Source organism: Sus scrofa, chromosome 2 (genome assembly GCF_054392235.1).
Source record: "Sus scrofa isolate SSC_HxYL_T2T_F1_AM1 chromosome 2, Sscrofa_HxYL_maternal_Yorkshire_Landrace_v2.0, whole genome shotgun sequence".
Lineage (NCBI taxonomy): Eukaryota > Metazoa > Chordata > Mammalia > Artiodactyla > Suidae > Sus > Sus scrofa.
Window position 1 is genome coordinate 127,007,003 of NC_139384.1, and position 15,628 is coordinate 127,022,630.

The 15,628-nt window shown below is 42.7% G+C and overlaps 1 protein-coding gene and 1 long non-coding RNA gene across 25 annotated transcripts in view; both read left to right on the forward strand.

Moving 5' to 3' along the window:
- The window catches only part of MCC (MCC regulator of WNT signaling pathway), a 454,523-nt gene that overhangs the window by 214,214 nt on the left and 224,681 nt on the right, over window positions 1–15,628 (forward strand). For 3 of the 24 annotated variants that reach the window (XR_014838502.1, XR_014838513.1, XM_085014215.1), the window contains exon 1: window positions 5,591–5,769. The exons of the other annotated variants lie outside the window; for them this stretch is intronic. The gene's annotated coding sequence lies outside the window, so the exon portion shown is untranslated. Of the gene's footprint in view, window positions 1–5,590; window positions 5,770–15,628 lie in introns of those variants that run through there. 24 annotated transcript variants of the gene reach the window in all.
- On the forward strand, window positions 4,498–10,302 carry LOC146405675 (uncharacterized). The gene is made up of 2 exons (XR_014838540.1): window positions 4,498–7,989; window positions 9,076–10,302. It is a non-coding gene; the product is annotated as an uncharacterized LOC146405675 (long non-coding RNA).

Sequence of the window (15,628 nt, forward strand, 5' to 3'; positions counted from 1 at the left end):
CCAGATAGCCCTGCTTTCTCTCAGAACTCCTGTTCTGGGATTCCAGACTCCTGTTACTCAGCTTACTTCTGAAAGAGCCATCGTGTCATGGAATGCTGCAATGACAGATTTATCCCTGGGGCTGTCCCAGTTGAAGTGTGGGACATAATTTTATAAAGAGATTTTTTTATAAGGTCACAAATAAGAGTAAGGCTGGTGTTACTGTTGAAGCTAATGGTCTCCAAACTTGTCTGTTTAACAACTACGTGGTTCGTTCGAGAGCCAATTTGTGGATGTTTAGAATATAAATACTTGCCCTCCTGCACTAGGAGTTAACACAAACTAGGTGTTAAGGACCACGTGAGAAATAAACAGATAGATGGATTTTCTCTCCACACCTAAGTGAACTGTCACAATGACCTTATCTTTGAGACCTTTGGTTTAAACTACACGGATTAAATAGATTTTGTAGAAATAATACCCCAACCTCTTTCTTGCACTATTTCCCTGGAGAATTTTTTGTTGTTGTTATTTTTTCTTTTTTAGGGCGTATTGCAAGTTCCCAGTCTAGGGGTCGAATGGGAACTACGGCGGCTGGCCTATGCCACAGCTACAACAAAGCCAGATCTGAGCTGTGTCTGCAACCTACACCACAGCTCACAGCAATGCTGGATCCTTAACCCACTGAGTGAGGCCAGGGATCAAACCGACATCCTCATGGATACTAGTCAGGTTTGTTTCTGCTGTGCCACAAAGGGAACTCCTGGAGAAGTTGTTTTTAAGTTCTACGCAACCATTTAACAGATTTAGGGGCTACAACTTTGTTATAAATTTGAGACTCTGTGTCGCTTCCTACTGCCACATTGTATACCCTGGTAAGGACTGGATTATGTCCACACTGCACCCCATTGGGAGGACAAACACTGGCTAATCCTCTGAGTTCCTGAATGTGTTGACAGTTTTTTTCCTAGTCTCTTGGCTTTGCCTATACTTTTGAACTCTTAGCATTAACAACTTTTGTTTTTGATTTAGACGAACAACTACCATCACAGAACCTTAAAGTTGGGAGAAATCTTTGAGCGAAGTTGAGTTTTGCTTAAGTTACTGGGTTATTTCGACAGCTTCAGTAAAGAATTTTTTAAGAACAAAATAAAATGCAGAACTGGATTTCTCGTGTGTATCATGTTTAACTGCCAAATAGGAAATAGAAAAAAAAAAGACTAGAATAAAATATGCAAAATGCTAATAATAAATTGTGGAAGGTGATAGTGTAGGTGGCTTTTTTTCTCTGCATTTCCCAGTTTTCAGTGCTATCAGATACAATTACTTTGTTTACAAAACAAACATTTTTTTCCCCCAAATGTTACTGCCATTTCTTAAAGTGCCCAAACTCATCAGCCTGATTTGAGCTGTTCAGTAGACAGTGATAGACCTTGAAATACGAATTGATATTTTACATTCTAAATTACCCAGGTGGTCCCCACCCCCCAAAGCTTTGTAATTCTTGCATTGCCTGTTTTCCGAATTTAAATAACTGCAGGGTCGAGTGTGTATTACTGTGATGGCTGCTTATGCTGCGTGGGAGGCCAAATATAGCTGCGTTCTGATGTCTGTCTGATGTCAGTCTAACAGCAGACAGATTTGAGCTCTCCCCCATTGTTGAAGGAGGGAAAATCCACAAAGCACACTTCCTTCCTTCACCTCAGAATGCCTCCTTTAGTTAATACCCACCTCTTCCATCATACTCAAGTCATGGAACTTATTTTTTAACTATTGCTGGAAAATAATTGAGTTCTGACACTTCAGGCATGAGATGACCCTGATTGTTTTTCACTGATCTTGCCTCAGAAGAAATTAAATCACCAGCAATATTTTGCATCCAGCCAACACACAAGAACTCCTGCCTGTCTTGGCTTTAAGAGCCTCAGAAGTTTCTCAGTCATTGAGAAATTTTAGTAGAGCTGAGACTGATCAATAGGAAAGCCCATTTTGCTTTTCCAATACCATCTCTCTCTCTTGTGGCTCATGTGTGTGCCTGTGCTTTCTCTAAAATACAATGGATTCTTAATCTCTTGTTTTGGACCGGAAGCCTCTGTGTCCACACCATACGTACATACACCCACCCCTGCAACCCTCTTCCGGCGAACAGCCGTCATTTCAATGTAAGTGACTCTTCTGTAGATGTGAACTTTCCTTGGATTTTCCTTGGCAGAAATAAGATTAGGTAATTTTATGACCTCCTAAATCTAGAGGCACTGGTTTTCCCAGTTGGCAAATTTTTTTATTGGGTTTCTCTATTAAAAAATATAGTAGGGATGTCAAGATATATGAGCAATAGAAACAGTTGCTTTTCAGGGATCACGCCTGTTTATTTCCCCATCATAGTCTGTATGATGTCAGTGAAAATACCTGAATTTTATTAAAACATCTTTGAGGTATGAAACTCAAACATTTCTGCTGTGTCCGCTTTCAACATGATAGCCAAAGCTGTGCTCTTTAAAAAGCAGACATAAAATGTTCTCGTTTTTGCCTCAGTGAGCTGAGTAGTATATTTGTACCAATTAAATATTTAACTTACACATAAACTGAAGTCTACGGTGACTATTCCGAAGCCAGATACTTAGTGAATTGTGTACACCAAGCGTTACTCCCTGAGGGCATATACATTTCCAAGTTCTCTTTGAACCGGCAAGTTCAGTCAATTAGTAAGTGTTTAATGAACACCCCGAGGGCTTTTAGTACATTAGGAGCCCCCTTTACTACTTCCCTTCCCAATTTTTTAAAAAATGTGTCAGAGTGAATACAACTTCATTTCAGGCTGTAATATCTTTCAATGTGTGCATTCTGACTTTTTTTTTCTTTTTTTCTCTGACTTATTTTTTTAAACTTCAGTAGAAATTCGGTCTCCCGGGCATCGACCCTGTGGGAACACCTTCCTGGCCCTGCCTCCCAACCCTGCATCCACCCAATTCCCCCCAAACAGACATCGACCAGCTTTTGGAAAGACTTGGTTCTCTTCTCCCAGGGTTAGGTGGCTCTCCACCTGCTCTGCCCTGAACTTGGGCTTGAACTTCATGTTCTGTTGCTGGTCCTCAGAATGCCTTACTTGGGAAATTAGAATATTGATAGCTGGTAACACAAATAATAAGAAATAACATTCCGTGGCACTCAGCTGTATGCCTGGCATCATCCTAAGCGCTTTATAATTCATTAACCTAATGACACCTTCATCACCTCAGCAACCTGAGACGTAATTATCCGTATTTCTTCAGATGAGGAAGCAGTGACAGCAAAATTAAATGACTTGTCCAAAGTCACATAGCTAGTTAGCATCACAGCTGAGATCAAACCAGGGGGAGTCTGGTTCCAGAGCCTGTGCTAATAACCACTACACTGCCTCCCAGGGCTGCAAGCCTATAAGCCTCTTGGCTACCAGCAGCTGTAGGACTTATTGAAGTTTATATTTCAGATTATTGGTGTCCTTCTTAGTTTATGCAGTAAACACAGCAGTATCATTTCAAAGCCAAGATGAAGTATCCCGCAACTTAGAAGCTGCCACCTTGAGCCCTCTTAGGAGTGCGGCTTTGTTGTGTAGATCAAAGAAGCCTGAAAGGGGGTACTGCCACCAGCATCTTGCTCTCTCTACCTTTTTTTTTTTTTTACCTTTTAGATCCGTACCTGAGGCACATGGAGGTTCCCAGGCTAGAGGTCGAATTGGAGCTACAGCTGCCAGCCTACATCACAGCCTCAGCAATGCAGGATCTAAGCTGAGTCTTCAACCTAGACCATAGCTCATGGCAACGCGAGATCCCCACCCCCACAAGCGAGGCCAGGGATCAAACCTGTGTCCTCATGGATACTAGTTGGATTCATTTCCACTGTGCCACAAAGGAAATTTTCTCTTTCTTTCTTTCCTTTTTTTTTTTTTTTTAAGTGTCTTACTGTCTTGTAAGATTCCCCCATTGGGGCACTCAAAGGTCTACCATGAACATGGAGAAGTCCAGGCTACTGAGGTCAGGACACCAAGGGTATGATAGCAGAAATACCATTAATGCTGCCTTCGTCTTCTGGACTCCCAAATAGTCTAGCAGACCCTGCCAGAGTCTTAACAATTAGGAACATTAGGTAAAGTAAGCAGAATGTTCAGATTCTAGTTCTGCTTCTGCAGTGTTTGAGCTGTCAAACTTGGTATAACGTTAGAGTCAAAGGATGTCCCCCCAAAACTTGTGTTTCCCTGGAGGATAGAAATTGTGAAAGTCTTTTTTTTTTTTTTTGTCTTTTTGCCATTTTTTGGGCCGCTCCCACGGCATATGGAGGTTCCCAGGCTAGGGGTCTAATTGGAGCTGTAGCCGCCAGCCTGCACCAGAGCCACAGCAACACGGGATCCAAGCTGTGTCTGCAACCTACACCACAGCTCACGGCAACGCCAGATCCTTAACCCACTGAGCAAGGCCAGGGATCGAACCTGCAACCTCACGGTTCCTAGTCATTAACCACTGCGCCACGATGGGAACTCCGTTTTTTTTTTTTTTTTTTTTTTTTTGAAAGTCTTCTTATCAAAATGGTTTTCTGCAGTAGATTTCTTGCCCAATCACAGAAACTTCTTTGCACCCTAAGATGTGGTTCTACTGTGGAAAGAACGTGGATAAGGAGAGAGTTTCCCAAGCAGTCTGCTCTCAGACGCCAAGACTGTTAAATTCACATTTTTATTGTACTCCCCAGACCCAGTTCTTCTTATGTTCCGGGATCTTGTTAATTCTCAACTGCTAAATTCCATTTAAACTTTTTTTGAGGATTGTTTACTTTTTTCACATTACATGGGTTGAAGAACTGAATCCACTTGCAATCTGAATTAGATTTCAATTTATTTGGGAATTCCTTTTGGGAAGTAGCATGGCATATGTTTGTGTTGGGTTGTTGGAATCTACATTTAAAAGGAGGCTGGTGTTTTTATTTAGAGGAAAATTCCTCTTTGATTCCTTACTCATGTGTACTGAAGTCATCCTTTTGAAGAACCCAGAATGTGACGTGGTAAGAAGGAGAGGAGAGTTTTGTGTTGTTCCCAGAACTGATTTTTTTTTTAATTAGACCCCATTTTTACTGTCAGGCAATTGAAAGTGTGCATATGCCCCCCTTCATCTTGTATAGCTCCCTGAGCCTCGTCATCTCACCCCTAAACAATTCGAGAAAATCCATTCAGCCCAGAGTAAGAGACACAGAACCAGAATGCAGCATCTTAATGCGTGTTTTTGGTAATAACACACAGCTCGAAGTTACCACCTAGGTCTGTGGCAGGAGGCTAAGGATCCTGACTAAGGATCAGGCCCTTGGCTTTTTCTCCTTGTATGTGGCATTTATGTCTCTTTCATCTGTCTTCGGGCTGAATTGCTAGAACCTAAGACCTCATCAGTTCAGCAAGGAACCTGTCGCTGCTTTTAGCAGCAAAGGTTTTATTTGTAGTCTGTGTATCCGGGATCCATGAAGAAGCATAGTATTATGTACAAGGCTGGGTGGGGCCGTGCATTTCCTTGAGGAAATGGGCAGGAAGAAGAATCCAATTTTAACTCTGGTTCTTTTCTGTATATAATATCTGTCCTCAGTGTAGCTTTCTGTGTTTCTGTCTTTTTGAAGGAAAACTCGAGGTAGAGCTAGAGACCTTTTCTTCAGGGATTTTGGTTTTGTAGAAAGCTTAGGAGGACCTGCCCTGGCAGCCCGAAGCGTCATACTGCCCTTGTAGTATGTTCCTCTGCCTTGGTCTGATGCAGACACACTTCACAAAGGAAGAAGCTGGTAAGCTGATTGCATTTTGTTATTGTGTTGCTCTCAGGAGCCTCCTCTTCTGGGCAGGTTCATAACACTTGACTTTATGCAAGTAAATATTTATGTAGATGAGATTTCAGGTTTCTTCTAGTAACCTGAATCTGTGTCAAGAATTCGTCTCAAGTATGCTAAATGTTGAAAGTGACTGGGTCGCAGTGACTCTGGCTTGGATTGTCAGTGTCAAAAAGTAAGATGCATGCACATGGGGAGATCTCAGCCTCTTTACTTTTGCAGAAGGGCCCGAGGGCTCAAAAAGCGCTCAAGAAAGAGGGAAGACACCCCCCCCCCATTTATCCCTAACGCAGGTGGTATACTTGTCCCCTTCCCATTGGTCAGGTCAGGGGGCACAATTTGAAACAAATTGTTACTGGGAGAAGAGGGAGAGGGGGGAGTGGAGGAGGGTGTCTCAGACCAAGCAGGAACAAACTGGAGTAACCAAGACTTCCTTTGATGTTAATTCTCACAACAGTAGGCAGCTTTCTCAAATAAGTAATTTTCTGAGTTCCCGCTGTGGCACAGTAGGTTAAGAATCTGATTGCATGGCTTGGGTCACTGCGAAGGTGAGGGTTAGACCATGGCCTGGTACAGTGAGTTAAAGGATCCGGTGTTGCTACAGCTGTGGAATAGGTCACAGCTGCAGCTCAGGTGCAATCCCTGGTCCAGGAACTTGCATGTGCCAAGTGTGCTGCCATGAAAAAGAATAAAGAAAAATGATATTAATAACAATTTTCAGTAGTATGGCAATATTTATATGAAGTTTCTTTATGTGTCCTTAATCTTCAAAGTGATAATGAGGCAATTTCATTTTCATGAACCATCGCAATGTCCCTGAAAGTAGGTCAGTACCACTAAATTCAGTTAGTTAAAGAATATTGACTGCTCATTTTTCTTTCAATTTAATGAATCTTTAAGTCTAAAATTCTCTGTTGATGACAAGTGGTTCAACTCCCCCCCCACAATTGATAGAGAGGAAGAAGTTTTCCTTTGGCAGGTACCCTCTGTCTCTCTGTTCTTTTCTCCCCAGGGCATCTCCGTTTTGTGAACTCTTTGCTGTTTGGGAGCAGGCGATGATCAGATAAGCAGAATTGTTCTGACAGTCAGGGTCCTCCTAGGCCATCAGTTAGTCTGACAGATTTCATAGTAGTTAGGCTGGAATATTATTGGTAATCTAGGGATTTGGGGCAGCCAAATATATCTCGGGTGATGGGATGGATTTAGATCTAATTCCCAAAGAAATGTTGATTTAATGGTAAATGCTTCTGCCTTTCTCTGCTCAAGCGGCAGGTGCACTGTTAACAGCTGGCTGAAGGAGGGGTGGGGAGAAACTCAGGAGGGAGAGGAGAGCGTGTGCACACACACACACACACAGACACATGCACATACACGTTCGCAGGACTTTTAATTCCTGGGGTTTCAGAGAATCTGGCAAGTTGGAGTGACTTGATTGCATTCATATTTGGATTTGGAGCCAGTAGCATGATCACTTTGGTCATTTTTTTCTTAAATTGGTAACCTGAGGTACTTCCTAATCTGAGCCATTGAGAGGCATTTGGGGTCTTTGTTGAGTTACCTCAGATATTTATAGGAAATCATCAAAACCCTTTTGATAACGTTTGCTCCCATGATTTTAGGTATTTTGGTCCTTTTCAATTCATTATGACAATTTACTGTGTAAAATAAATATTCCATCCACACCCCCCTCCCAAAGTTTGTTCCGAAGGAGCCTGTTTCCCTTGCTCTAACAGTTTGAGATAAAGTGAATGGGCTGATGCCATTGGCTCTTTTTACGTAATTTTGTTTCATTAATATTTAGTGTTAGTTAAGTTCATGCAGCCCTCACTGCTTGCTGAATGCTTTACTGAGTGCCTTCCGAGGATTATCTCATTTAACCCCTTCAACAAGCTTCTGTGGTGGGGAGAGAGGTGGATTTATCGTGCAGCTAGCTCCTCTTCACTTGAGTGGCCACTTCCAAAGTTCTGGAAGGCTTGTCTATGGCTTCACGCAATCATTTGCCAATGACCGCCCACTCTGTAAGCGGCAGCTCCTCCTAACATGGTTCAGCCTCTGGGTAGAGACTTGTAATGAACTCCGTTTTATAGTTGAGAAGACAGATGTTGAGAAACTTGCCCCACAGAGTTCCCATCTTGGCTCAGTGGTTCCTGAACCTGACTGGTATCCATGAGGACTCAGGTCTGATCCCTGGCCTTGCTCAGTGGGTTAAGGATCCAGCATTGCTGTGAGCTGCGGTGTAGCGGCTCGGACCCCGAGTTGCTGTGGCTGTGGCGTAGGCCAGCAGCCATAGCTCTGATTTGACCCCTAGCCTGGGAACCTCTATATGCTGTGGTGTGGCCCCAAAAAGACCAAAAAAAAAAAAAAAGGAAGGAAAGAAACCTGCCCCAGGTCACATAGCAAGTGGTAGAACCCTGAAGAAGCCCCGGCTGCCTGACTCCAAGCCCCTGCGCTACTCAGCACTCCAGTAGGAGGCTAGGTTTTTCAGAAGATCTCTATAGAAGTTCCATCTCATAGACATGTGATATTAATTATATTTAATATGCAATCCTGTATTCTCCTTAGTGTTCAAATAGGTCCTTTCTTGCTTTAATCAATTTTCAAAATATCCTTCATTAGAATTAGAGATTTTTTTCAAGTGTTGATACATTGAATATGTGTGTATAATTTATGCATTGATCATAATTTTATGCTAATGTAAAAAAACTTACCAAATAAATGGAAAAATTCTCCAGTCTTACCTATTGGGAGAATTTAGGCAAGTGAATCCAGAATAGGGAGGCAAGGGGAACATTTGGGGGTGACTGAAAAAGTGACAGACCAGGGCAGGGGTACAGATGCGATGGCTCCCGTGGCCGGCTGCTCTTGTGTGGTAGTGTCTGGGCATCTAGTGTGGAAGAGAGACTACAAAAGTGAACTAACCCCTCATTCACCCACTGAGGCCCAGTGTTCCAGCACTGATGGATAGGATACAGTCATGCTATATGAAGTAGATGAAGCAGAAATGATTAATGCAAATCTGAAAAAGTTTCTGATATGTTGTTTCCCGACCTCAGTGTACATGGATGTGGCTTTCATGTGTGTTTTTTTTTTTTTTTTTTTTTTTGTCTTTTGTCCTTTTAGGGCCACACCTGTGGCATATGGAGGTTCTCAGGCCAGGGGTCCAATTGGAGCAGCAGCCACAGCAACGCGGGATCTGAGCTGCGTCTGCAACCTACACCACAGCTCACGGCAACGCCGGATCCTTAACCCACTGAACGAGGCCAGGGATTGAACCCGCAAACTCATGATTCCTAGTCAGATTCGTTTCTGCTGCGCCACGACGGGAACTCCTAATGTTGGTATATAAAAACCTAGGGATTGGTCTAGATGGCATTGAAGTATCTTAGCATAGACTTTGATTCGGATGTCCCTTAGGAACACTGGTCATGTGACATACCCTTGGAATAAACAGGAAAGCTCACAAACCTCTGTTAATATCGACAAACTCTTAATACTCTATGTTGTCTCAACGTTCAATATATATTTTCCCAGTTTCTCTCATACAGACTGGCCACTCGGTGATCATGATTGTCTTAGAGACATAGCTCTCGTTGCTGTCAAGAAAATGTGTGAGCTTTTCCTTTCTAGGAGAAAATTCCCATTTAGAGATGATGTGAGAGGGAAGGGATTAATGAGAAAGTTCATTAACATATTTGGCCATAAGAACAGGGCACACGTGGGAGCCAGCCACGACTAATGGCTGGAACGTCACCCATGTCCTGTGGTCGTGGGACTCTTCTGAGTTGTGATCTGATCAAGTCACAGGTCTCCTTCATTTTCAGGAAACATGTTAAGAATATGTACTTGGCAAAACTGAAGCAGTGGGATTCTTTTTTTTTTAAAGGATTTACATCCTAAGATAGTCTTCAGATGGGAGCGTGTCTGCTGGCGATGCGTGAGAACACGACACAGACTGAGCTCCTAACTTAGAGTTGGAAGTGTGACATTAGGGAATCTCGAAAGCTGGGAGCTCTTTTTCAAGGACAGGGAGAAACGTGCAAGGAGTGAGAAGCACTGAAGTAAGGAAATGTGGCCATACCTTCATACTCCAGTTTTTCTCAAAAGAATGTAATCTCTGTAATTTTCACCAGGGATTGAAGATCAAGCTTTTGAATTTTTGTTTCCACCCTGAGGAAACATTTCTGGAATTAGATAGGAGTTTTGGAGAACAGGATTTGCTTTTCAGAATGTGGACTTTAACACTTTGACTGCAACATTTAAATTCTGCAGTCAAGGAATTTCTGTAGCTGGAAAAGAAGTGTTTGTTGGACTCCCTTTTTTTTAGGATCAGAAAATCCCTTGTAAGGTAAAGGGAGCACATAGGAGCATGCTAATAAAAAGTGAGAGAAAATGGTAACAGATAAACACCACTATAAAAAAGATAAACAAGGACTTAATGTATAGTGCAGGGAACTATATTCAATATCATATAATAACCTATGTAGACAAAAATCTGTAAAAGAAAATGTGTGTGTGTATACTGAATCACTTTGCTGGACACCTCACCATCGAAAATCAACCATAATTGATTTAAAACTTTTAAATAAATTTAAAGAATTTTGAAAAAAGAAGTAGAGTTCCTATTGTGGTTCAATGGTTAACGAACCCGACTAAGATCCATGAGGATATGGGTTTGCTCCCTGGCCTCAATCAGTGGGTTAAGGCGTTGCCACGAGCTGTGGTGTACGTTGCAGACACTGCTCGGATCTGGCTTGGCTGTGGCTGTGGCATAGGCCTGGGGCTGCAGCTCCGATTCAACCCCTAGCCTGGGAACCTCCATATGCCTCAGGTGTGGCCCTAAAAAGACAAAAAAAAAAAAAAAAAGAACCCAACATAGTGTCCGTGAGGATGCAAGTTTGATCCCTGGCCTCCATCAGTGGGTTAAGGATCTGACATTGCTGCAAGCTGTGGCTTGGATCCTTGTTGCTGTGGCTGTGGCATAGACTGGCAGCTGCAGCTCTGATTCGGTCCCTAGCTTGGGAACTTCCATATCTTGCAGGTGTGGCCCTAAAAAGGAAAAAGTGGTGGAGCGTGGGCTGTTCTGCAATCCTGTGTAGTAATTTGAACCAATTGCTTGAATAGAAAGTCAGTGCAATTGAAAGTTTTTGTTTTAGAGCTGTTAACAAAGTGGGGGCTCGGTCACGTCACCAGGTTTATATGACGGAAATGGACACCAGGGTTTTCCTAGTTGCACCATTCATATTTATACCTGCAAATTAGTACACTAAATTGAAGCTTCCAAAGAAGAGGAAGAATAAACCTGTTTCCACATTTGGCTGTACATACCATGTTCTTTCTGTTTTTGATCAACTAGAGTTCTGGTTGGATCAGAGACATAACTTTGCTATACTGGGAAAAAAAAATCAGTGTGAATTATTTTCTCTCTCAAGGAAGAAATGTTAGGTTACCATAGCTTTCACTTCTCTGTGCTAGAAAAAAATGGTAAGATGAACACTGTTGCATATAAGAATTTGATTAGAAAAAAAAAAGAAAGAAAAGGGAGTTCCCTTTGTGGCTCATCGATTAATGAACCCGACTAGGATCCATGAGGATGCGGGTTTGATCCCTGACCTTGTTCAGTGGGTTAAGGATCCAGTGCTGCCATGAGCTTTGGTGTAGGTTGCAGCTGAGGCTCAGGTCCTGCGTTGCGTTGGCTGTGGCGCGGGCTGGTGGCTGTTTCTCCCATTCAACCCCTAGCCTGGGAACTTACATATGCCATAGGTGCGGCCCTAAAAAGCAATAAAAGAAAAAGAAAAAAAAAAGAATTTGATTAGGGCCCTTTTTATTAGCATGAATGATACAAGATGGATCATTTCTGAGAATACAGTGGTTCTTGTGAGGACATGAGAAAGGTGAGGTCTCCCACTGTGTCAAAACTGTACTACCTGGGAGTCATGTCTCAAGGACATTGGTGTATTAACTCTCCTAAGAGAGGTTTCACATTGAAATTTTAATGAAGGTATGTTGAAATGATGAAAGCAAGTTTTAAAATCCATTAACTGTTTGTAAAAATCCTATTGCTGCCCTCATGTAATAGGAAAAAGGATTGGGTAGTTGAACCACCCCACAGCCATTTTTAGAATCCACTGTTTAACATCTTCTCCACTGAAAAGTTACCGAGAGTGACTGAGGTGATGCGAAGGCTTCAATTTGTTTTCATCCCTTGCCTACACGTTTGCCGGAGAGAAGAATTCCAATAGAGCAGAAATGAGGCATGTATTGTAATTGCCAAATAGTTTGTTACATTCCTGCTTAGACCCACCTGAAGTCTGTGTCCAGACCTATATTGAGGGCATCAGAAAATGGTTGAGTTGGGCCAGTAATCCTCAAAAAGCTCAGTTTTGCTGACCTGAAAGTTTTTCTTTTCTTTTTTTTTTTTTTTTTTTTTTTGCTTTTTAGGGCCACACCTGCAGCATATGGACGTTTCCAGGTGAAGGGTCGAATTGGAGCTGCAGCTGCCGGCCTGCACCACAGCCACAGCAACTCGGGATCTGAACCATGTCTGTGATCTACACCACAGCTCATGGCACACCAGATCCTGACCCATGGAGCGAGACCAGGGATTAAACCAATGTCCCCTTGGATACTTGTCGGATTCATTTCCATTGCACCACAGTGGGAACTCCCCATTTTTTTTTTAAGTCATCTTTTCCGTTTGCATGTTATTGGGGTCACTGATAATTTACAATGTTAGGTGCTTGGAAGAATATTAATGCAATTTCTGGTTATTTGTCACCCTTGTGTGACTAATAATAGGGTATTTAATTGTACACTCCTTTCAGGTACAAACAGTATTTTTCCCAGTTTCCAAAGCTTTGAATAGATCTTTAGTTCCGTTGTGATAGTAGGTCCAGGATGCTATTGTCCTTGGCTCTCCTTCCACCACAATGCCTGCCCCTCTCGCTGGTCTTTCTTGGTCCTTCCATCCTTCCCCATCTCCTCACCTGAGGATGTCTTAGCTGGTCCCATGGCTGAAACCACCATCCAGACACTGACTGCTGTATCCATATCGTCAGCCCAGACCTCTCTCCTAATTCCAGAGTCATATTCAGCTACCTCTTCATCCTCTTTACTTGAATATCTAACAGGTATCTCAGACTGGAAACACTAAAGCTAAATACTGTGAACTTTGCATTCTTTCCTGCATATGTAAATATCCACTCTGTTCTCTTAAGCCAAAAATCTGGAGTTTGCATGTATTTCTTTCTCAAACCCCACTCCCAGTCTCTCACCAAATCATGTTGCCTCTACCTTCGAAAGCTGTCTAGAATCTGATCACTTGGCACCATACTCACAGCCAAGCCATCATCACCTGAGTCATCTGGATTTGTTTGCTTTGTGATGTTTGTGTAACCGGTCTCTATCTATCCAGCCTTGCCTTTCTACAGTCTGTTCCAACCACAGCAGCTGGGTGATCCTTTAAAAATGTGACTCAATCCATGCTATTCCTCTGCTCAAAACTCTCTTTCCATCTCACTCAGTTTAGAAGCTGCCAAGTCCTAGAGCTCCCCCTGTGGCTCAGTGGTTAATGAACCTGACTAGTATTCATGAGGATGCAGGTTCGTTCCCCAGCCTTGCTCAGTGGATTAAGGGTCCATTGTTGCTGTGAGCTGTGGTGTAGGTCACAGATGCAGCTCGGATTCTGTGCTGCTGTGGCTCTGGTGTAGGCTGGCAGCTGTAGCTCCGATTCGACCCCTAGCCTGGAAACCTCCATATGCCATGGGTTTGGCCCTAAATAGACAAAAGACAAAAACAAAACAAACAGCCAAATCCTAAAAGTGGGCCATGAAGCCCTGTATGGTCACCTACCACCTCCACCCCCACCCCCCCTACAATTTCCCTCTTTTTCTCCTGGCCCCAGACATCAGTTGCTTTGCTCTTCCCCTAAGCATGTCATCAGCATCTTTCTCGGGGGACACACTTTTCCCAGATTGACGTATGAGTTGCTCCTTCACTTCTTTCAGGTCCCTGCTCAAAAGCCCCTTGTCAATGAGGCCTCTTGGACCATCCTAGAATTATGGCAACACCCTCCCTGTCCCTCTGCTGCTGTAGTCCCAACACCATTGGAATTTTTATATAATATAAAAATACAAGTCTTTAGAAATACAAAATATCTGTGTATATATATGTATTTCTTTACTGTCCCCTAACTGAAATATAAGTGACGTAGGGCAGGAACTTGATTTGCTTACTGCTGTGTTCCTGGCAGCCAATGTAGTGCTGGCTACATGGTAGTTTCTGAATCAATATTTAAAAGACTAAATGGACTTTGAATCCTTTTTTTCCCCTGCAAAAGTTGTAAAAATACACTATTTTATATTGATCTCAATAATTATGTTCTCAATAATTTTTTTTGTTTGTTTGTTTTTAGGGCTGGACCCACAGTATATGGAGGTTTCCAAGCTAGGGCTCTAATCGGAGCTGTAGCTGCCGGCCTACGCCAGAGCCACAGCAACACCAGATCTGAGCCATGTCTGCAGCCTACACCACAGCTCACAGCAACGCTGGCTCCTTAACCCACAGAGCGAGGTCAGGGTTCGAACCCGCAACCTCATGGTTCCTAGTCAGATTGTTTCCACTGTGCTACGCCGGGAACTCCTATTCTCAGTAATATTGTTCTCCTGGATAATTTCCATTCAGTTTCTCTCCATTAAAAAGCCTTATCTGGAGTTCCCATCGTGGTGCAATGGAAACAAATTCAACTAGGAACCATGGGGTTGCCAGTTCAATCCCTGGCCTCGATCAGTGGGTTAGGGATCTGGCGTTGCTGCGGTGTAGGTTGCAGACAGGGCATGGATCTGATGTTGCTGCAGCTGTGGTGCCTAGCAGCCCTAAAAAGCAAAAAAACCTGTATACCCGTCACTGATTCTAACATTTTGCTACAATCTCTGTCTGTGCCTGGGTTTATCTGATTTTTTTTTTTTTTTTTTTTTGGCTGTACCTGCAGCATTTGTAGGTACCCAGGCCAGGGATGAAATCCGAGCTGCAGCTGTGGCCCAGGCCACAGCAGTATCGATGCCAGGTCCTTTAACCCACTTCACTGAGCTGGGGTTTGAACTCATACGTCAGCAGTGACCTGAGCTGCTACAGAGACAACTCCAGCTCCTTAACCCACTGCGCCACAGCAGGAACTCCTATATAATTTTTTTCTAAACCATTTGAATGAGTTGTAGACACCATGACCTTTCATGCCTAAAATGTTTCAGAATATATCTTTTAAGAACAAGGACATTTCCCTATACATCCATGATGTAAGTATTATTTTCAAAAAAATTGAATATTGATACAGAACTACTACCACCTAATATTTATACATAATAGCCAAGTTTCCCCAATTGTCTCTGCAATGCCCATTGTAACTGTTTTTCAAAATCCAGAGTCTAATCAATTTTCATTGATTGCATTAATTGTCCTGCCTCTTTAGTGTCCTTTAATCTAGAATTAGGTCCCTGGGTTTTATTGGTCTGTCACAACATTTTTTCAGAACCTCGGCCAGCTGTTTGGCAGGATGTCCTTCAATTTTGATTTGCGTGATTATGTAATCTGAGTTAATCAAGATAAAATTATTTTGGCAGGAATAGAACACAGATGCTGTGGCGTGTATCTCAGACTGTCGTCAGCAGGCACATCATGTCACCTTGTCTCATCACTGGGGACACAGTGTGGATCATTAGGTTAAGGTGTGTCCATCAAACTTCTCTGTTGTGAAGATGTCTTTTTTCTTTTGTAGTTAGTGGTCTCTGAAGTGATACTTTGAGACTCTATTTGAATCGTGCTC